Genomic DNA, 23202 nt, shown 5'->3' with positions numbered 1-23202 from the left:
AGCCAGGCTGAGAATATAAAAGACAATACATCTGCTGGTAGCAGGTCCTGACCCTCATCAAAGAAGATTTATTAATGTATAAAGTTAAAAAAAAAAAGTATAGGAATACATTCTGATGCAGAAGAAAATGGACAGAATGAATAAGCAGTGTGCTTCATTATGTACAAAGCGAAGCGCTTTCAATATTACACTATTAATAGAATAAATGGCCTAGTTATCTTACAACCTTATTTATTATAAATCAAACAACATTGTATTTATAAAATTGTGTTGACGGTGGGGATATAAAATCAACAAAACAGCAGAATGTTGGTGAAAATATTCAGTTTATGTGTCCACACTGGAAGAAGTTTAACAGTGATGGGCAATTATGCTGGACAGCTGGGACAGCTGAAACCTGATTGAGGTAGAGTTTGTACTGCCACCAACTTCCTTTGATTTCCCTGAAGAGTCTGACTAATCCTTGTTTGCAGAACAACAACAGTATCGGTGGGTCATTTCTGTAAATGAAAGTGTCTCCTGCACATCCAAAGGAATAAAAGTGTCTTTCACACGTTGTGGTTACAATGTCAGTGAAAGTGTCTGATTCAATTCCAAAAGCTACTATGGAATTGACAGCTTAATGGTGAGATTGAGATGGTGACAGTTCTGTCACCTACTTCCAAACAGCTGCATCAGTGCTGATAGAATGTCAGTGCAGTTGGCCAGAGAAGAAATGCGAACATTTAAAAGAACAGAGAAAAAAAAAATAAAAAAGAACAAAACCTTCTGTTACAACACTGTGTAAAGATGATGGCTGAAATCTGCCACAGAAAAACTTCAGGTTAACACTTTGTTTTGGAAAGGCAATACAGCTGCTGTGGCCCTACTTCTGAGTGGAATCATTTCTTTTATGATTTGTAGTACAAAAAGCAAAGCCCCAGCATAAAGTTAGCTCTCTTTTCACTATGGCATACTTGTAAGAAAATAAGACAATAAAAGAGGGTAAAAATGGACCAGGAAGGCTTTCTAAATTATCATTTCAAGGAAAGGAACTAGGTACTTTCTTACCACTTATTTTGTAAAGAAAAAGACTTGCAAACCAAAATGAGAATATTTTCTTTTCCTTTTAATGAAAGTAGAGTATTTTCCTCCCTGACAGAATCTGATAAAACAGGAAACAGATTTCAGAATATGAAAGGATAAGATGTGGAAGCCTTTCACAAAGGTAAGGTGATTTTTCAAATGTTCCCTAATGGTGACATTCACATTGCATACTTCAGACACCCAACTGTAAATACACATTACAATCCTCATCTTCCTACAGAGTCAGCCTAATGTTGGGAGCAGGATCTTATTAGATGTTCATAGCCATCCACTGGTGGGGTCCAGACTGGATGATCTCCAGAGATCCCTTTTAGCCTGGATAATTTTGTGATCGATTATAAACAGTCACGAATTCAGTCAGTTTATGTCTCTCCTTTGTGAGTATAGCATATACAGCAGGGAGCAATTGGGACACAAAGGCCAACAAATACTGAAGCACATTGATAGATGGAAATGGTGGCGCTTATCAAGAGCTGTCTAGTACACAGGCCTTTGAGGTCAGAGCTGGATGCAAGTACAAAACACCCCATTACACACATGGATTTTAACTGGAGCACAAAGATGGAACATCTATTTACATTTCCATAATAATTCACTGCAATAAATCCCTGGTAATTATACATTAACCTCTACAATTAAGCATAACATGCTAGACTGCTGATGCACTGACATCGCTATCATACTCATCAACACAACTCTTTGGCTAACTTCTATATTATCTATAAATCAAGATGGGAATATTCACAGGCATTGGATAATGGCTGTCTGCAAGGTTTATTGGCTAGAGTAGCCCCTGGCACATTTTGGCTTGAGCCAGCCACATGCTTTCGACCAGGTCTCTGTCACAGCGGAGGAGTTATCAGAGAGGAGACCATTCTCAGTTCTGAGGGGAAGGGATATGAATGGGTCTGTGTGGTACCCATTCCCTTGGAAACAATTTTCCAGCAGGAAGCACCAAGAGCCATGGGATACATCCTGAGCCACTTGCCACAGTCTTTCGGTGTGTGGGCACGTTGTGGGGCAGCAGGTTTGCACACAAAACTATGTGCCAATGTCCTCAGACCAAAGAATGGCCTTGGCTGCTTTTAATTTACTAGCATTGTCATTGCTGCCATTTACTCTTTCTCCCTGTCTGATGAGGGTGGCAGGAGCAGCTTTAACTGATCTTTCAGTACCTGAAATCTGCTGTATTTGACTAGTAAGCTTTAAAGACAGAAGCACTTTCAGATTCATCTTATATATAGACAACAACTTTAGGAAGGGGGGTGGGTGGGGTGGGTGGGGTGTGTGTGTGTGTGATATTATTTAGCTCAGTTGTAGACCAAGACATACAATATGTACATAATAGATGTCTGCACTTGATCAAATATATCATATTCCTATTTTCTGTTTTCTTTCATTCTACATATTGTGGGCAAATCTTCAGTTTCTAGTAATACAAATAAAGAGACAACAACAATGAACGTTCCCATGCTTCCAGTTAACAGAACGTGACCATCCATTCCAAGCTGTTATAATTACCAACACTTGTGAGACAACTCAGCTTTTCTTGCACAGCAAAGGGCAAAAATTTATTTTTTTTTTTAATCCAAAATGTTTCAGTGCTGTTGCAGAAACCTCTTTTCTCAAAAAGGGCTTGTTTCAACACATTTTTAGTGTGCTTTACTTAGAACTTAATAGGTTTTATTTCAACTTGCGTTCTAGGAAGATTTTTGTTTGACAGTAGAAAATTGCTATCTGTGTCTATGATCCACGTTTAAATGGGTACTCTTTCTAGCTCTTTCATGGAAGCCACTCTACAAACAAATCCTGAACTACCTTAACTAGTAAAAAGAAAATCTAGGTGCAACATTTTAACAAATCCATAATTATTTTCTTGGAAGAGGCACTAGATCATTCTCTGACATCACCTAAAAATTTAAAGCCGTAGACTGTTGGGATGTTTTTCGTTATGACATTGTACAACACCCTCTTCTCTGTGTGCTAGGCAAGCTAGCATATTGAAAAGCTTTTCATGGCAAATACACAACTGTTCTACATAACTTGTTTCAATTAAGCAGAACAAAAAATGATAGAGATTAACTTACCTACACAGGCCACCAAGTTTGCACCTAAGCCAGCTTTCTCCATTTCCTGAAGAGAGACTTGCTGCTGGGGAAAAGACATGGAATAACACAGGACAACTGTCTGAATTACGGCTACATGTAAGAGGGCAGACATTTGGCAGCAGAGCAACACCAACACAAAAAAGATAGGAATTTTGGATTGGAGCATGAGGGCTGGAAAAAGTATTAATGGAGCAAGAGTGAAATGTGTGATTATACTAAAAAAAAAACCTGAACAAAATATAACAGCGTTCAAACATGTACTTAGTAAAGGTTAATCATAGTGAGTGCATAAGGGTATTTAATGCGCAAGGATAACAAAGGTCCAGAGATTCTGGGAGGTGTTGGATCTCACTGCTATTATACAAGTTATTGTCTAATTGCTGGGAACATGCCATGGAAAAGACAGTGCCTTTTCTCATTCTCTATCAACTGCCTGAGGCCATAATTTCAGGAACACTTTAAGCTGGAGATGTTGCCAAAAGAAGCAGTCCCACTCCTATCTGCCCTGTGCTGCTCTCTTCCTTCTACTGGCACAAGTATTTGTGTTTCCATGAGATGTACCAGGTCACGAAACTAATTGTGTCCCAGTTGACCCCAAAGAGGTGACTTTTAACGCCCGTTGATTCCCCCATCCAGTTCCCAGCAAGTGACAAAAACACCTGTATCAGCGGTAAGTATATGGTGGCAAAATGAGCAGTCAGTGATACGGAAAAAGGCAGTATGGGGTTTTTCTTGGCAGCTGATGTCAGTCTAAAGTGTTCAGAAACCTATAGTCTGGGGGCCTGTATTAGTCCTGGTTTAGAGCAGATTCTCAGCTGTGCGTCGACACTGAGTTTTGTTGCTGAAGGTCTATATGCAGGGTGGGGATGAGGGGCAAAACCTCAGCTGCAGCACCCTGAAGACCTTCATTTCCCAGTGCTGGTAGCCACCAGACAGATGCCCCTTTGTCTCTCAGTGGCACAACTACCTCCAGTCTGCTTTTCTTCATGCAGAAAGAGTGGTCAAGTGCTCCCATTTTCTTATGCCCAAGTACTTCTTAGTGCAAGTGCCTACTTTGCCCATGCCAGTAGAAAACTGGGGCAAACTGGTTTTATTCATTTCTAATATGGGTAATTGAAAGTTTACCTACTTTTTGCTCTTCATCCTAAACCACATTCTGTATTTATTGCTACACAGCCCTTGTAATCCATAAAGCTGAACACTGAAACTCCTCACCAAAATAAGCCACTACAATCAAGACCACAAGGAGATACAGGGAACTGGATGGGGAAAGTTTAAAGGGTGCCTCCCTTCTTTCCTGTGGTTGTTAGGTAGACATTTTTTAGTTTGTAGATTTTTTCCTTTGTTCCTTCTGTCTCCCTCCCGGTCTCTCCTTTGATTCCACTCTGCCCCTTACAGCTCGTCATTGACTGCTGCATTATTTGCCTGTATGTTGCCTAAAAAATGCCAATCTTTCTTTGACAATGAAACATCCCCAAATACCCTCCCAGCCTTTGCCTATAGAGCCACTGAAACCTTTGTTTTGGATCAAAGTTGCAGGCTGTCTTCAGGGTATTCCTCTTCTCCTTGCTACTTCTAGAACAATTAATGCTAACCTACTAAAACAAAGTTTGTGATTGCTAATTAGACACCTGAGGCTGGAACTCCTCGGCTGTTCATACACTAGGTGACACCAGGCAATTGCACAGATGGAAGAGCTGCAGAGGGAGGGCAGGTGCTTTTATATTGTGCAACAGAGTGAAGACTCGGCATCGTTCTGCATTTTGGCCTTTGAAATAAGAACACAGTTTGGTAATAGCAAACCATGTAGCTTTATCCACCTTCCCAAAGTAATTTGCCTCTGAGGACTCCAACTCTAAACTCCCTAAACTATTTATTGCCTATAATATGGCTATATATGGGTAGGGGATTCATCTAGGACAAGCAAAGCACATACTGCCCCCAGCCACGTATTTTACCCTCTCGCCCTGCAGAGGTAACTGTTGTTACAGCTGGAATAACTGGGTTGGACATATTTTGACATCTTACCTGCCCCAGTTTATGACTTAGCACAACTCTGCAGAGCTTTACAGGAAACGGGAAGGCTTGGGAAGGAGGCCACTGTCAGCTCTCCCTGTTGACGTGGACCTCTGAGAGCGGAGCTGGGAGAGGACTGAGGATGGGTGGGTGGGTCTCGGGGGAGTGTGGGGCACAGCACTGCAGCACTCACTCGGATAGATCTGAGGGTGCTGAATTTCTTTTGTCCTCCTGCTGGGTACCTTGTATTGCCCATGGATAATACATCCACTTTCATTGCATAGACTCGTCCATATCATCTCTCTGTGCCTTGCACAACTCCACCAACACCAGTCTCTGGTTTGTAAACTATTTTCATTGAGTACAGAGGGCAGAAAGAAACTGGGGAACAGAGAGGAAGTAGGAAAAACTAAGAACTACAGATCACCAATCTGTTGTAAATGTAAAAATTATAAGACTCCCTGAGGTCCCACTGAAAGCAGAGAAGCAGAAAGGAGAGAAGGAGCTACAGCCAAATATTACAGATCTGTAGCACTACTCCATATATACTTTAAGCACATAGTCTTTAAAAATGAATATAGTTTGAGACTCTACTTCAAAATATATGACAGATCCTGGTTTTATAACAGCCAAACTATCAGTTTTTCTTGAAAACTGGACCTCTTTCTAAGGTATCTGAAGTTGTGGGACTGAAACACATGGAAAATTTTGGCCTAGAATATTTTAAATAACTTCCGTAATTAATATAAAAAGGATCTGGAGACTGGATAAAAAAGACAAAGCAGAGATATACCAAACACACAGCATGCAATCTTGTGTGATTATGTCTGTGAGTTCATGCCAATGAATCTTTAAGGAGTGTGCAAGAAAGATTTATCTGTCCATCTTCTCATAGTGAGAGAAACCATAAGCCCAGCATACTGATTTCTGCTTCTCAGTTTGGATTGCAATAGTTTTGTGTTTTATTTAAAGTGAAATTTTCTGACAGGATTACAGAGTTTATTCATTGGGAGGTCTTCAGAACCCCTTGAAATGTAGCTTTCCATAAAACATTCTAGGTGAGGCATCTAATACTGGTTTTAACAGGATTGAAAAACAGCTTAATCAATTAGAAAAATACATGAAATTTAGGCTTGAAAAATATCAACACTTTAGCCAACATCTCTCAAACCTGTAATTCTTTCACCTATTCTCACAAAATGTGAAGGAAGCTAACACGGTCTCATACTTCCAGCACTATTGCCTCAGCAATACGGAGTTAAATGAGCCAGTTAAATGAACCTACCCGTAGAACCTGAGGATGTAGGGACTATTGCCTAGATGCATAGAAGAGCGTATGGGAATGTGAGATGCAGTAACAAACACTAGGCCCAGAACTTAAGAATATCCCTCTTCCTCACTGCACTACTGAGATAACAGAAATGGAATATTTAACACCTTGATTTTTTTAATCTTTCCCAACCCTTCCTACTTCCACTGTCTGGATACCTGCTAGAGTCGCAGTCCACTCTTATTTTATTAACCCAAAGAACTGATGTCATTTAGTGACTCAAGATAATTTCATGTAGGTTATGGGTTTCCTTAGAGATTTCTTGTTTTAAGTATCGATTATTCCCAATCCTTTTTAATTCATAAAGCCTGGCCAGAACACAGCACAAAGGAAACACATCTGCCAATAATGGCCAAAGAGAAATTAGACCATAAGCCTTTGCCAAAAAGCAGACAGAAATTAACACTCCTACCTTTCTCTCTCTCTCTTTTTTTTTTTTTTTTTTTTTTTACCTTGTAGTTCCCTCTGGAATTTGCAATTTTCTGACTGGTCTCTCCTTGTTATGCATACCTTCCCTCTTGTTAGTTTAGAGATGGAACTAGTAATTTCCCAGCTCTACTAATGTACTCCTACCTTCAGAAAGCCAGGATCTGAACAGCCATTGTAAGAATGCTTTTATAACTTATTATTATATGAGTATATAGTTATAAAAGCATCTTGTTTTCTTGTAATGTTATAGCTGTCAGTATGGGAATGTAAGTGAAATAGATATGTGACATGAAGATATAAAGATACATGAAATTACTTAGATCAACAGAAAGATTGTTTTTCATATTATGTTCCATTATCTAGATTTAATTCAGGCAAGCTTTTTGAGCTAAATACTGAAATCAGAAGTAAGGGCTATGTAAGTCCCTATGTGTATATGCATTTGTTCAGGTACATGAATTCATTCTGGTATATTCACTTTAAGATCTGCTACAGGAATATTATTATTCTTTAAATCTGAACAAGTGTTTGCAACTTCTTTATCCTGCTTCTTGTTTCCATACTCTTCCACTGAAAAATAATTTTTCCTTTTTATTATTTCTCCCTGCAGAATATTAACAATATTCTCCAAGTCTGATGTCTCTAATATATTCAGATTATTTAAGACTAGAATACAGTGATCTTCCAACCTAGGTAACCTTGCACCAGTTAATTTTTTTTTCCATCATTGCTTTGCTAGCTAACAGAATTAGACACTAATAAAAGCACTCAAAATTACCTATGCAAGCATTATTAATATATCACCTATCACTAAGTTTTAGAGTTCTCCAAAACTTGAAAGCACATTTTAGTTTAACCTGAAATTATGTAAAACACTAACATGATTAAAATTATATGCAACTGCCTGATTTTTTTGGTCAGTGCTTTAAGTTATTCAGTTTAGCCTTCCTTATTGCCTGCATTTCAGTGCTGCCATCTTGGGCAGATCAGTCCTAGCAGTGAGCTCTGGTTTCATCTTGCAGTTCCATCTGTTAACTTTGATCTGTGTCATACAGAGTATTTTCCACATGGCAAATACAATTATCTGTCAGATTAATATTGAAGAAAAACATACATATGATATATGCCCTAATGCATCTTGTATGTCTGTCCCATACACAAGAGTGAAGCAAAAGTCTCTGCAAGTTTGAGTAAATACAGATCTTCATTTGCTGGGTCATGAAATAGTCCCACCTTTTTTGATGCATCTTATGTTTGCCAAGGGAATGGTGTAAAAAAAATGTTTCTGTAAACACAGGCTTTGCCAGGCTTTTTACTGTACACATTCTCAAGTCCTTGTATGCTGGTTGAGTCCATTATTTTAATCCGATGTTTCCAAGAGAAGGAAGTAAAAAGTTGTGTCCTACAAATATAACATTATCTATTACTTCATAAGACTAAAACTGGAATAATGCTAGAATAGGAATACATCTTGCCAATTAAAAAAAGACTGCTTTTCTAGATCAGGAGAAGTTAGATTTCCCAAAGTTTTACAAGTCAGGGAATCAAACTTCCCTGAACAGCACTGAATTGGGCCTGGCTGAGCCCCACTGCAGCCCACATAGTGCTGTGCTTGTATTGGTAGCTAGAAACGGGGTGACAACACACCAGTGTTTTGACTGGTGCTGAGCAGTGCTCACACAGCACCAAGGCTGCTTCTCCAACCTGCCTGCTGCCCCTGGTAGGCTGGGGGTGGTCAAGATGTTGGGAGGGCACATGGCCAGGAAAGCTGACCCAAAGTGACCAGTGGGATGGACTATCCATCCCATGTGACATCTGCTCAGATAAAAAGTAAGAGAAAGGACAAGGGGGGCAGCATTTTTTTTTATTTTTTTTTTTTTAACAACATTTGCTTTCCAGAGTAAACACTATGCATACTGAAGCCCTGCTTCCTGGGAAGTAGAGAATAACACCTTTTGTTTCCATGTAAGCGATTTTTGCTATTGCTTCATTAAACTGCCTTTATCTTGACCCACAAGGGGGTTTTATTCCACCTTATTTTCTCCCTTTCCTGTTCTGCTGAGGAGAGGAGCGATACTACAGCTTGATGAGCTTCTGGCACCCAGCCAAGGTCAACCCACCACAAGTACACAGCTAGTCTGAGAAACACCCTTTCTATTTAGTTTCATCAGAAAGCATTTGGGTTTTGTTTTAACCAATGAAAATGCAAACCTGAGACTCAGGAATAGAGATTTCTTAACCTTGTCCTATCACAGCACTATCCAAACCACCCAGCTGCAACAAGGCTTTTATCTTCATACACCAGGTTAACTTCAATAAGTAGTTCCTTGCACTGGCATCTCCACCAATCCCCCACAAGGTTTCAAAGGTTCATCTACTGTCCATGCTGTTTCTCCATCTTCTTTAGGCCAGTCCACCCACTTCTCACCTCTGCTGTGTCTATAGTCTTCCTTCTCTGGGCTCCTCCACCCTCCCTCTGCTTCATCCATATCTCTCATCATCCAGAGCTCCTCTTCGTACTGTCCTACTTTTCTATACTCCTTAGAGCTATTTAACTACCTAGCAGGAAACAGCCACAGCTGCACATTATCCACATCAACCAACTCACCACCCTGAAGCCAGCCCACAGCTGTATATTATCAATGTTAGTTAACCCAGCTTCATTCCTGTGTAATTCCTCTACACTCTCCCTAATATTCCAATCTAATGAAGGTAAATCTGGGTTATCCAGACATTTTATTGGTGATAATTGTTACCTTTCACTCAAATTTCATATAATTATCATAAATTTAGTATTATCTATGGGACTGTCCATGCAATGGATTGAACTGAATTTTATCACATTTTCAGTGGAATTAGCCATGTTAAGTATATGAACATATTTTTAAAGACTCAGAGTTTAAAGCCCATCAAATGAAGCAAGTTGATATATCAATTGATTATCATCACTCAGACAATGTTCACTTAGATTATTTATTTTTTTTCCTGGCTTATTATCTTTCTAAAAAGAAGCCTAAATGGGAAAAACTTCGCCTGTAGCAAAGATTGGGTCAAACAAGCTTCATAACATACCTCATTGTCACCTGGATAGGAAAGGATCCTAAGATCCCAAGTACTTCATCCACTTCAGATACAACGTTCTACCACAACTATTACAAGTGTAATTGTAGCTAAAGTGTCTTTTTAATTTCTTGAACATTTTCCTATATAGTCTCAACTGATAAGAAAGAAATCCTTCCCTTTTTGAACTTAAAAATACAATGGATTTTTTGCTGTGTGTTGCTCTATAATTTCCATGATTTGATTTGAGTCATATGTAAGAGCTAAAATATGTGTCCAAATAGATATGAAATTGATTAAGGTGATTTGGGATGAAAGATGCAATAGAAATGTCAAATATTGCTACTATTCACTTCATTAGTGGTGGAACTAGCAAAGACTGTCTGCAGTCACCTTCTCATTTAAGACATTTGATTGTTTTCTTAGTTATTTTGAAAAAAGATAAATGACATCACCCTGGCTTAGCTGGAAGTTGTCTAACTCTTTGGTTTGAGTTGCAAATCTCATTCTTATGTTTTTCTGGGGACATTAAGTATGTTGTGAGTACATGTGAAACTCCTGTGTGCATTAAAAAAAAAAAAAAAAAGTAGCTGACATTCATATAGTTCATTGTAACTCCCTAGAGCACCAACTATAAACGGTTAACAGTTCATTGACTGCATCGTTCTAATTATGGGTAATTTCCCCTCTCTTTTCAAAATAGCTGTCATTGGTTTGTTTCTTAGAAATCTATTTTGTCTATTTATCAGCAATTTCAAAATTTCTTAAAATTTTTGTGGCAAGCAATTCCACCTAGCATATCAGCATATTTCATTATAAAATTGGCTGCTTATTGCAGTTATTCTTTGCCTAATATTTGTTTAGTACCTACAGCATGTTCAGTTCTGACAAAAAACTTCACATAAAGACAGTCAATTTTCTGAAGTACTTCAACTCTAAAAGCCAAGCACAAAGTAGAGGGATGCATTGAGAACTCCAGAAGCAAAGATGGCTTCTGGACAAGAGGATTACTTGAGAAGGTAAGCATGAGTGGCAGAAATGGGGTCCAGGATTCAGCTTTTTAAATTGCAATCAATCCTTTTGTGAGCATTGCAAGGAAAAATCTTGGCCCTCTTGAAGTCAAAGGCAAAACTTCAATTGCTTTTAGTACAGTTCCTTCTGCTGTGGAATTTAAGGGACTTAGAGGGAGAAATAGTAATATTGGAGTGACTGGAATGTGGTGGACTTCCCAGAAAATGGATCATGGATAGTTCATCATCTTCTGAAATGTAAGATGCTGTTGACTATGTCTGGATACAGATTACTAGTCTAGGCAGGCCCTTTGATCCACACATGTCTATAAAATACTTTCTGCCTCCACAGCAACTTCTAATCACATTTTCCAAGTCTTGTAATCTAGCCAAAACAATAACAGTAAATCATTGATATTCAGATATTAAGCTGGTATCACAATAGACAGGCAATTCTCCTGAAAGATCTAACTCATTATATAGGCTGACAAGGATTTGATCAGTGCTTTTATTATGCCTAATGTAGTTTCTGCATTTGAAAGAAATGGTTGTAGGAATCTTTGAAAGATTTGAAACCACTGAATAAAAGCTCAAAGACATTTTTTTCCCTCGTCTGCTTTCACTACCTTCTTAATCAATGCTTTCCATTTGTCACTGCTAATGGCATTATCCCTGACACCTTCTCCTGTGATTTTTTCCCCCTGCTTAAAAGCTTTCACTTCTATTTCTGTTATTTAGCCTTCGTTTTCCTTGTTCTGCTGACAACTGACTTTCTTTCATAGTCTTTTCTCTGGGTTTTTCTGGTTGTATAACTGTTTCAAAGCACCAAGTGTCAGCTCAGTAGTTATGCAGTTCCGAGGTGGATCGGGGAGGGATCTGCCACGTTTTAGTGCAACTGTCTCTTCCCTGATAGTTACAGTCCAGTCTTCAGCATTTGAGTAGATGCAACGAACATCAGCATTTTTTCAAAGTTATTCAGAAAGATCCCATCTTTCAAACAAGTCCTAGGACTGTCTGCTGACCTCTCCACAAGTTCTGCCATGGCTTTCAAATAATTATTGTTCCTTAAATATTTTTTTCCTCCTCTGTTTTTATCCTGTTAAGTGAAAAGCAGGTTGAAAGGATCTTGTATTTATATTCCCCAAATTCCAGTTTTTGCTCCTTTAAATTTACCTTTACATTGTTTGGGGTTTGTCTTTTAGAAATAAAATACAAATTCCTGCCTCTACTACAATGAAATTTAAAAAATGCAAGAAATACTGTTTTATAAACCAAGACATACCAACATAGCCTCATACTTTTGCCCTGATGAAGCTTTCTTTCAACCAGAAGATGTTTCCTTTAATTCCTGTCGCTGATCAACTTATAGGTAATGCAGCTCAATATCAGTATTTCTAACCAAATTAAATAAAATCTTTACCTCATGATGATGTCATTTGAAACCAGTTTTGCTACTCTGGAGAAGAACAAAGGTTATCAGACTGAGCAAATCGGAACAGCTTTCTCCTTAGGACCAGGGAGATTTATCAATGTCGTCATCAGAATTCTGACTTTTTCTCTTCTTCCATCTCTATCTATTTATCCTCTATCTGCAGACCATAAGGTTCAGGTCGGAGACAGCTGTTTTACTGAGGGCTACTGTGGGGTTAATGTACACTGGGGTCTGTTGCCCTCTACTGGGCTGAGTGTCATACCTGTTTTACTTGCCACCTACTTGGTAAGTCACTGGAGAGGATTCTGTAAAGCTTGATCTGCAAATTGCTGCATCTTTCTGGAAGTCACTCACCTCCTTGTTAAGAGTAAAGGAGACCTTCAGTAACTACCAGTGCCTGGCATTTGGTACAAGTTGAATGAATTTCTCCAACCTGAGGTTGCAGATTATCTCGGAAATGTTGGGGACCAAGAACTTCAATGTGAATGCAGTTGTGTTGAGATTGTGAAGTTCAGTGGGAGAATTTCTCCATTCTTGAGACATGGTCTATTTGGTCATATATGCAACTAGGAGAAAAATGTCTCATGGCTTTCTCAGGTTAATTTCCAACCAGATGTTACTGATGTAAATTTGAATTCTTTGAAGTGGTTTTAAAGCACTGTAATTGATCTTCAGCTGGCAAATGTGCATGAGATGTTCTGCTTAGGTTGCAGTTGCAATCCTATTATATGGGGAGTTCAGAACTCACTGCAAAGTCCATGCTATATTTCAATTATTTTAATTTCTCAATTCAGCAGAAAGGATTATGAAAGGCTTGTTTCTTCCCTGCTGATATAATGAGTGATATATCAAAGATTTAGCATTTCATTAGTTGTAAAAGTGTTCTGTATCCAGTTGCCTCTCTTCAAGGTAATTCCAGGATAAACTGAAGAGGAGGGACTGTCTAGCAGCTCCAATTGACTGCACTATGGGCTTAATGAAATATGAAGAAGGAGAGGGAGAGGTTAGAAATCTATTCATATGCTCCATGTTCTCAAAGTCTACATGAGTTTTGGGCTCAAATCACACCTTTTAGTGAGATAGACCTAGCCAAAATTGACTGGGGGCTTCAAAGGAATGGCCAGAAGAGCAATCTTTGAGAGTTTTCTCTGGACCTTCTAGTTCATGACTTTCTGAACAGCAAAAATATTATATAGTAAAATTATATTTATCTTCCTTAGAAAAAACATGGTTGTTCTCAATGTTTTTGTGGTGAGTTGACCTTGGCTGGCTGCCAGACACACACAGAGCCATTCTCTCACTCTCCTATCTCAAGAGTATGAGGGGAGAAATTAAGGTCAAAAAGCTCATGGGTTGAGATAAAGACAGGGACATCGCTTACCATTTGCCATCAAGAGCAAAACAGACTCAACTTGGTGAAAATTAATTTAATTTATTGTCAATTAATATATATTGGGGAGGAACACACATAACAAATTAAAACACCACCTTCCCCCCACTCCCCACCCCACATCTTTCTAGGCTCAGCTTCACTCCTTTGTTCACAACTCTTCTACCACCTCTCTCCCACACTGAGCAGTGCAGAGGAGTGAGACATTTTTAATTTTATTTTTTTTCATTCTGTCTGTACAGTCCTTCTCTGCTGCTCTGTCCTTCTCACACTTTTCCCCTGCTCCAGCATGGGGTTCTCCATGGTCAGCAGTATCGATATCTGCTCCAGTGTGATCATCCATGGACTGCAAGGGGACAACCTGCCTCACCATGGTTTTCTCCACAGGCTGAGGGGGGAATCTCTGCTCTGGTACCTCGAGCATCTCCTGCCTCCTTGTTTTTGAGTGTTGTTTCTCACTCTTTTTCCTTACTCTTCCACACTGCCATGAACCATTTTGCCCTTTCTGAAATCTGTTTTCCCAGAGGTGCCACCACCTTGGCTGACCGGCTGTGTCCTGCAGTGGGTCTATTGGAACTGGCTGGATCTGGCTGTGTTCAGTACCCCTGGCTGCTTCCCACAGAGGCCACCCCTGGGGTCACCTGTCACCTACACCTTGCCACGGACACCCAATACAGCTGTACAAACATCAATTACCTAAATCTTTCTCCGGAAGGCAGGAAAACTGATCTTTCAAAACCTGTTACAGTGAGGATTACAGACCGACCTATTCTTTGCCTTACGCGCAGGCCCAGGCCATGTTCTGTCCTCTCGTTGGTTCCAAGCACCATGTTGTAAAGCTGCCCTGGGTGAGGAGCAGGCTGGGTGTTTGCAGTCTTGGCTGGAGAAGGATTCAGCAGGCAGACATCTGAAACCACAGAGCCTGCCTTTTCAGACTGAGACGTTTTAGAAAATGGCAGGCAACGCTAATGGCTTTACTCTAGTGATTTCCTCAGGAGTTGCTTTAGATGATGATGTATCACACTGATCCACATTTTCATTTAATTTAATGGCAAAAATTGACATTTGAAAATGGAAGTATTAGTCTGCAGTCCACAGTGAATGGCTGCAGGAGCTAATGATTGAATGCTTTTCAGAGTGCTTTAAGAGAAATAATCATTATGCCATTTCTGCTGTTATATTATTGCTAACACAGTACCTATAGTATTAATAATCTATTTGTCAAAGAACTTTGAGGACTAATCCTTGTTTTACTAATAAAACTTGCATTATTTACAAGTGAAACACAGACCGTATGTTCTATATGTTTTATCTTTCCAAGATACAATGCAGGCAACCTTTCCATGAAGTGACTGACATCTAAGAAAGGTGGAGATGTAGTATGTAAAAGGCACTTGGATACTTAGAGAACAACTATGGGAAGATTTTATTTTAATTTACACATTTGTATGTGTTTAGACATTATCATACTGAGTGACACAGAGAGAGGGGTTTTAGGAATGCTTTGAAAAAAGTGCTTGAGGATTATCAGTCTGGAATCACTGCGGACTCAGAGCTTGGAGGTCTGAGTGTGGCACTCTGGTCTTCTTCATAAGAGTGGTTTTATTCTCAGAGAATAAAAGACTTGAGAGCTTATAGATATTTCTATTTATTTCAAGCTTAAATGTTGTATTTTTAGAGTCATGTATTTTATGGCCATGAATGAGTGTCAATGGAAGGTACAAAATGGTCACAGTAACCATACAGGTGGTATCTGGTCATTACATGTGTAATTCTGTAAAAGTTGGTCCTTCAAATCAAGTTCTATATAAGAAGAGGTTTAGGATGTAAAGGGAGGATGAACTATATTGATTAGTGCGCAGTTTTGATACTGCCCTTGTCGGTACTGAATTGCCATTTCATATGATTGTGTTGCCCTCTAGAGGTCGGTCCCCAAGGGAAGTCTAAAAATGGGTCTTTTCCTCCAGTTTACCTAGCAGGCCTCTGTCTTCGGAGAAAGCCGTTCTTAATTACGTCCCTGTTAACACTTGTAACTCAATGAATCAGTGAAGTTCACGTCTATGGTCTCTTCTTTTTAACTACTGATATTTTCTTGCAGCCTAATTTCTCTAGATTTTTATTAAGACTGGGCATCTAGTTTCAGTGGTTGCAAGCCACTGAACAAATCTACTTCAACACAGAAATCAAAGAATGACAGCAGGCCTAAATACCTCTTCTACCAGGGAAGATGGTGTTTAACTTGCCCTGCCAAAGCCTGTTCTTAGAAGAATCAACTCTGCTGTGAAAACAATCAGTAGAAATACTAAAACTATATCTAAACTGGTAAATTAAACTATACCAGAGAAGGCTTCCTTGACGTAAAACTTCAGTCATCTCTACTTTTCAGGTTTTAGATCAGTCCCTGGAAAAAATGTTGTCTTTGCTAACTTGCGCTCTTCTGAACAATATCTTGGAGTGTTTCAGGAATAATCAGAATCCGGTTTTCTCAATGTTTTCTGTATGTGACCATCTTGTTTTGCAGCTGAAAGGATTTGGTAAGATGGACATTGGCTTTAGCATGCCACCTTCAGCATAAAAGTGGTCCTGGGCAGGTTTAATGCCCTAGTGTAGCCACAGGTGGACTAATTTTGAATTGCTTTAGTGAAAACGTTCAGGCTAGAAACACACATTGTTTCATCCCAACAAATTAAAGGAAATGCCTTATTAATGATAATGATGTGTACTTAAGCTCTAAAGTTACCAAGCTATGGACATTCTTTCAGAGTAACCCAGATAGAAGACTTTTAAATAAATCATTCTTCTAGTGTTTCATAAAACTATTGCAAAATGATTCATTTATTTTGGTTACTGTTGTGTGTTTCTTTCAGATTTTTTAACAACTGGAATCAAACAGCTGATCTGAGTGAAGAATCAAAATATATTTTACATGCTAAAGGGAAGAGAAGTGGCTGTGACCTAAACCTGAACAATGAGGACGTTTGATACGGGCAACAGTGCTTACATACTCAGTTACTAGACACTTCCAAAATAAGTTACTTGTTAAATAGAGACACCATTTTGTTCAGTTTTATGAGAATTATGATTCTCTTTCATTTTGTTTTTCATAGAATTTTTCTTTGGAATAGAGAGTGAAGCCAGCCTGACTTAACAGATTAGATCTGAATTTTCTGTCTTGTTACACTCTCCTTAACCCTCCTTTTGCAAGGAACAGGTGGTGTTGCTGACGTCTACTAATGGATATGAGCTCAGAAGTAAAACAAAGAGCTGCATGTGAAGGATAGGAAATGGAGGGAATATAAGTTAGTACTAAAGCAGAGAAGTATTTTCTTGCTGTAGTCTTCTCTGAGGCTGCTAGTATGGGAACGTCTGTTACAATTTATTTTAAACTAGTTTGGGGTCAAAGCAAACTGTCTGTAACAGAATAATACAGCACTAGAGGAATTGACTTACATGCTATTATGAGTAGGTTAATTAAAAAAAGCCTAACCTGTAGCTTCTTTTTCTGGTGTTATTTTTTTTTAACACATTCAACCATATATACCTTTTTGCATAGAAATATTCCTTTCAATATCAGTCCTATAAAATTATTTGTATTCTTTCATTGAATCACAGAATCAAAGAATCATTTATTTTAGAACACATCTTTGGAGGTCTCTAGTCCAACCCTCCTGATCAAAACAGGAATGACTACAGCAGGTCACTCAGAGTCTTTTCTAGTCATCTATTGGTAGAAAACAATTATTGTTAGCAAAACAGACATTTCCAAACTGAATCAAACTGACGTCAATCTAGTGTAGTATTCTGTTTCTCACTGTTATTGGCTGCTTTGAAGGACTTACTAAATGCAAAATGTCTGTTTATCATATGACAGATCTGTAAACAATAGAGGCTATCTTAAGCCATGAATTATGTTTGGTTGGTTGGTTTTGAGATAATATTTATTATCAGCTAATGCCAGATTTCATATGAGTTACAACTGTCTTAACAGCTATCAGTCTTGTTATTAACCTAAGTTATAGCTAAGTTTTATACATACACACACATATACATCTAGGGCAGTATAATCACAGCTTGGAGATATGTAGCAAGAAAAAGTACTTCAGCGATTCTTTCTGAACTTACTTTTTTCTGATTTTGTGTAATAATCCTGCAGAAGAAATAGAAGGACTAAGTAACAGACATATATTGTTTCTTGTACACATTTCTCATTGCTATGTGTAATGTTATCAAATCCCCTTTAAATGTGAAGGCAATACTACATCATTGTATTGACACAATCTTTCCTTATTTCATTGTGCCGCATACACCATGTAACCTTAAATATTTGTTTTCCTGATCACAACTGTGCACAGACTGTGTTCTTGCTTTGATGCCCATTTCTCACATATGGGTGACTTTGACCCTTGTCAGACAGATAGACAGTTAATTTTCTTGTTGCTTCATTAATTTACTTTTATGGCAAATGTGCATCACCTTGCATTTATCAGTATTGATTTTCATTCCCCTGTACACGTGGCTTCTTTGTCTCACTGGAGTTTTTCAGTGTCTACCCCAGTGTCTACTCCAGACTGGCCTACATAATTATGTGAATATCTTGTTACTCAAAGGTCCTAAACTATCAGGAAAGACAACGGCCTGTTCTGCATTTGTGAGATGGATATCTTCTGAAGTTTGTAGGCCAATTATTTGACCATATTAGCTGGCATGGTATCTCTGAAGTTAATGTAATTTGGCCAAAAAAATGTATGCCAGCTGAGTGTCTTCTATGTCTCATGCAGTGAATAGCACCATTAGCACAATTTTAGTGCCTATATTCACATTTTCAGTGGTATAAACCTGTTTCCTTTTCAAACTTTCAAAGTAATATAACTAAAGACAGTTGTTGATGTTCACTGGAAAAGACCTGAAATGTTAGTAGATTGCAAGTGACCACTTTGACATTTCAGTCCAATTCTGTCCGGAAATAATGCTGTATTATTGAAGAATTAATGTGAAGTGTGTGATTTTGGCACCAGAAAGATCAGTGTATAAGGCCAATTAGAGATAAAAGAAGTCACTAAACTTGTTTACACAGCTGGACTTTCAGTCACAGGCTGATCTCCTCCTTTCATGTGCTTCTTTTTCTTTTTTCTTTTGCTTTCTTTCCAGGGTCTGAAATTTAAAGGCACAGAAGAGAAAATTTTTAAAGTCATTTGCCATTACATTAACTTCATTTTCTCCCTGGCGTGTTCAGTGTCCTAATGCACCAGTATAAAATTCTATGACTGCTTTTGGCTAATGGATATGGGAACTGCAGACATTATATAGCAAAGCAGTAGATTCCTAGGGGTTTCTAGGCAAAAGACTGACCTGAAGTATAAAGTTCAGAGCAAAATTTTCCTGCAAATAATGATTAGCTGCCCTCGTTCTTTGAACTCTGTAGTGTAACTTGGGAAGCTGAGGTTTGATCCCAACCCTGCTTACTATTTAAAGATGTTATGCTAAATGGACCTGCTTCAGCAACAGCCACTGGCCAAATCACACTTTTCACTGACATGGGACAAGAGTCAAAGCACCTTTCAAAGGCGTAAACCACTTGAATTTAAAATCTTACTCTAAATAAATACAAATTTGTAGTAGCATGAAGCAAAATATTAAGAGGCATCATTGGCATCCCATCAGTCAGACACTCCAGCTGTCAGTAATATGATGAACAGGTGCTTTTCGACTAATAATCTGTCTCTGAATATGATTAAACTCTGAAACAACCTGTGTTTTCCAGGGTTCATCTTCAGGTTGGTTCACTGAAGGTAGCCTACCGGATTTCTTAGACATACCCTGACTGAAGTATGGCTGTATGATTTTTATATCTCTGCAGGTGCATTAACTGAGCATGCTTTTTCTGTCCTTGCTCTTTTATCTCTGGGGAACTATTGGTACTGTAAGAGACAGGGCTCTGGACTGGATTGACCTTCAGTTTAAATCAACCCATTCCTGTATCAGCTCCTGACTTTTCACTTTGACAGTAAAGAATCAAGTATTTATTTTCCTCCAGTTAATTTTTTTTTTCATGAGCCAAGAGTTGGTCCCAAAGATATTAGAGTGATATTTGAGTACTCATCATCTCAGACAAGCACCATCAGTTTGTCAGAAGCTGGCCAGGCATCATGCAAGTATTGGCATGGGAAAAAAAAGACCAAGGTAAAGGCAAAATACTATTCTGGAGCTTTCTGTCAGATAAAACTGCACAGTGAGTGACTCCTTGTTTCTTTTCTCTAGTAAAGAAAATTTTTTGTAAAGCTGGACCTATATCCTATGCTTGCTAGTACATGCTCCAGGGAGAAATAATAGGATAAAACTTTGTGTCATATGAGTTTTGCCTTATTACTCAGGTCACGTAGACTGCATCATTCACAGAGTGACTGTTGGGCCATAGTTTCTGTGTGGCTATATGTGTAGTAGTAGCAGAGGGGATGGAGTGTCACAGCAGGGCACATGTCCTTTGTTATATGACAATGGAGCATATGTTGAACTGAGGATGTGAGACACGGATGTGACAGCTCTGGCATGCTCTAGTAAATCCTCTAGCAGCTGTTTCCACCACTAGCACTATTATGTCTCCAGAGCAAAAAAATTTCATTGATGGATGTAGACTGTAGCATGTTAAACTTAAGCTATGATACTTGAGTGTGTTCTTGAAAGCGGTATTTTCCCCCCAACTGCTTTCATAAAAGAAAAAGAGTGCATATACCACATACAGATGTCAAATTACTGCCAGAAGTGTACCAGCAGGCTCTGCAGCCTCCATTCCCCTTCTAGGTGTTTGGTTGCCTGTGCTCAAGGCTACATCTCACACAGTGCAGCTGTAATGTGGAGGTGTGACATAGGTAGGAGATGCCTTCTTGGGGCCTCCCACTTCACTCAGGAGCTGCATTTGAGCTCAGGCATTTTCCCTTGGTCTTTGCCTGTGCTATGCCAGAGATACCCATGCCTGGCCATGTCTCTCACTGGTTGTGACCCTTACTTGATGTTCTGGCTGGACCTGGGATCTGCTTGGTCCCTACGGACATGTGTGTGATCTGGACTGTGGTTGATCTTCATCACTGTCAATGGACCTGATCTGCAGGAAAGGGCACTGTGGGGCCACTGCCTGCTGTGACTCCAGGCTGCCAGCTCCCCTGCCCTCGCTGAGCAGCGTGCTCTTGCTGCTCCTGGCATAAACCTTTCCCCCTGTGCTGTCTGGGAACCCACATGCTAGTACTTTCTTCAAAGGTCATATGTTATCTTTACTTTTTCTGTTTACATGTGAATGTGTTCGTGTTTACATTATTGCTTCATGAGCTGTATTTTAGAGGCTCCCAGTATTGAACTCCTGCCTTTCCACTCTTGATTAATTTATTTCTTGTGTTTTGAATTTCCTATGATCTCGATCATGACTGAATAACAGTCTGTGGGCTTAGGCTTGAACTGATTTGCCTCCTTTGCTATTCAAATTTGAATTGTTTTTCACATAGTTAATTTTGGATCTTTCAATAGCCTCTGAGTGTTTTGTTCCAGATCCCATTTAGTGTTTTGCCTTTTATAAAGGACTCTACTCCTAAAACTGGGGCTTGGATTAAGTCACTTCTCTGTTTTTTCAACTTCTTCTAGCATCCTCTGTTTAAAATCGTGTTACTCATATATTCTATTTTTACGTGGAGTGCAGTTCTCAAATGCCTGCATTACGGCTGCAGTGTTAGCCTTGTCTGGCTGAGTTGACTGAAACTATTAAAAACCTCAAGTGCTTCAGAACAAGCTATCGTCAGAGATAAAGCTTCCTCTTGACATTTTTTTTCCTTTTTTTTTTTTTCTTTTTGGTGGAGGGCGGCTGTGTGTCCATTTTGGTTTCCATTGCTTGCAGATATAAAGTAAAACACTAAGTTTAAACTTCTCCGGTTGTCTTCCACATTTCTAAGGTGTTTCAACTCTGGTGGGGTTTTTTATGTGCTTAATTCTTCTGCTCGGGGTAGAGTTTTACTTCATGCAGTGGCTGCTGTTCAAATAAAGGACACCTGGGGTCAAAGCTCTATCTAATCACTTCAGCTGATCTCTGCTCAGATCTTTCAAGCTTTTCTTAAAGGTAGTGCTCTACAGAGGTGACAGGACATTGGGTCAGCAACATTTGCAATCCTGTAACAGAAAGCAGTGTTTTGTAATGCAGCAATGTATGTGTAAGTGTAGCAAAATGCCCAAAGTACCTGATGATCAGGACTGTGAGTCTGTGTGAGTAGGAGGGTGATGTTTGAAAAATCAATACAAGCCTATTGTTCTTTCCGTAGAGGGGAGAACAACTCTCAGATGTAATCCATCTGGAGGGTGGGCCTGAGGGGAGCCAAAGAGGTTACTGTAAAGGCATTACAGTTCTTAAGAGCAAGCAGTTAAATGCCAGAGAATGGAGGCAAAGCCCTACTTGTTGAGATCTTCTTGGATGTTTACTTAGGGTTAAAAGGCCATGACAGGTTAAAAAGATGTCTTCCTGGAGCAGGAGCAGACCAAGTGCTATAGCAAAACCCAAACTATATTGCTCTATAGTCAGAAAGACCAAGTGCCATTACAGTATGCAATTCTCTGTATTCTCTACAACTGCCCAAAGGGATGTTCCATCCAAATGTGCTTTCACGTTCAAACTGAGCTCCCTGTCCATGTACAAATTAACTGGAATGAAGGACGGAAACCACAGTACCCTGCCTTCCCAGAAGCTAGCGGGAAATGCTTTTCACCTTATTGTTTTAAATCACTCCTCCTATTGATTTTTTTCCCCCTGTTTGATCTACTTAACAGTTAAACATACTTTGTTTAAAGAAAAATATGTATTCTCATAAATCAAATTATTTTTGGACTCTGCATTAAAAAAACAGCGTACTTCCAGAATTTCAGTCTGATTTACTCCTTTCTGCATAAACTGCTGCCCTACATGACCTCTCCTCATCATGTGCCTTTGGGGATGTGTTCCAAACATATTTTCTAACAGCTTCAGCAGCAGTAATAGTAGCATCCAAGCATCAGTTAGCAGTTCTACAATGTAATGTTTTTTATCTTCAAAGCACTTTACAGACATTAGTGAATTAATAATTGAGCATCAGATACTGAGCAGGCATAAATCTAAGGCATTTGTGGATCTCAATGGAATCATATTGAGGATAAAATAATTTTGAAAAGCACTGAAATCCTGGTCATTTGCATGGTCTTGAAAAGAAGAGGTAAATAGATCAACATAACAGATACTCTATGCTGGTAAAAACATAGGAATTTCTCAAACCTGTGGGTGAATTTCAAACAGAAACACCGTAAAGTCTGACCGCAGACTGGTACATATCCCAGCA

This window comes from Falco naumanni, chromosome 3 (assembly GCF_017639655.2).
Source record: "Falco naumanni isolate bFalNau1 chromosome 3, bFalNau1.pat, whole genome shotgun sequence".
Taxonomy (NCBI): domain Eukaryota; kingdom Metazoa; phylum Chordata; class Aves; order Falconiformes; family Falconidae; genus Falco; species Falco naumanni.
The sequence above is the reverse complement of the archived record's forward strand: the minus strand, read 5'-3'. Positions refer to the sequence as shown.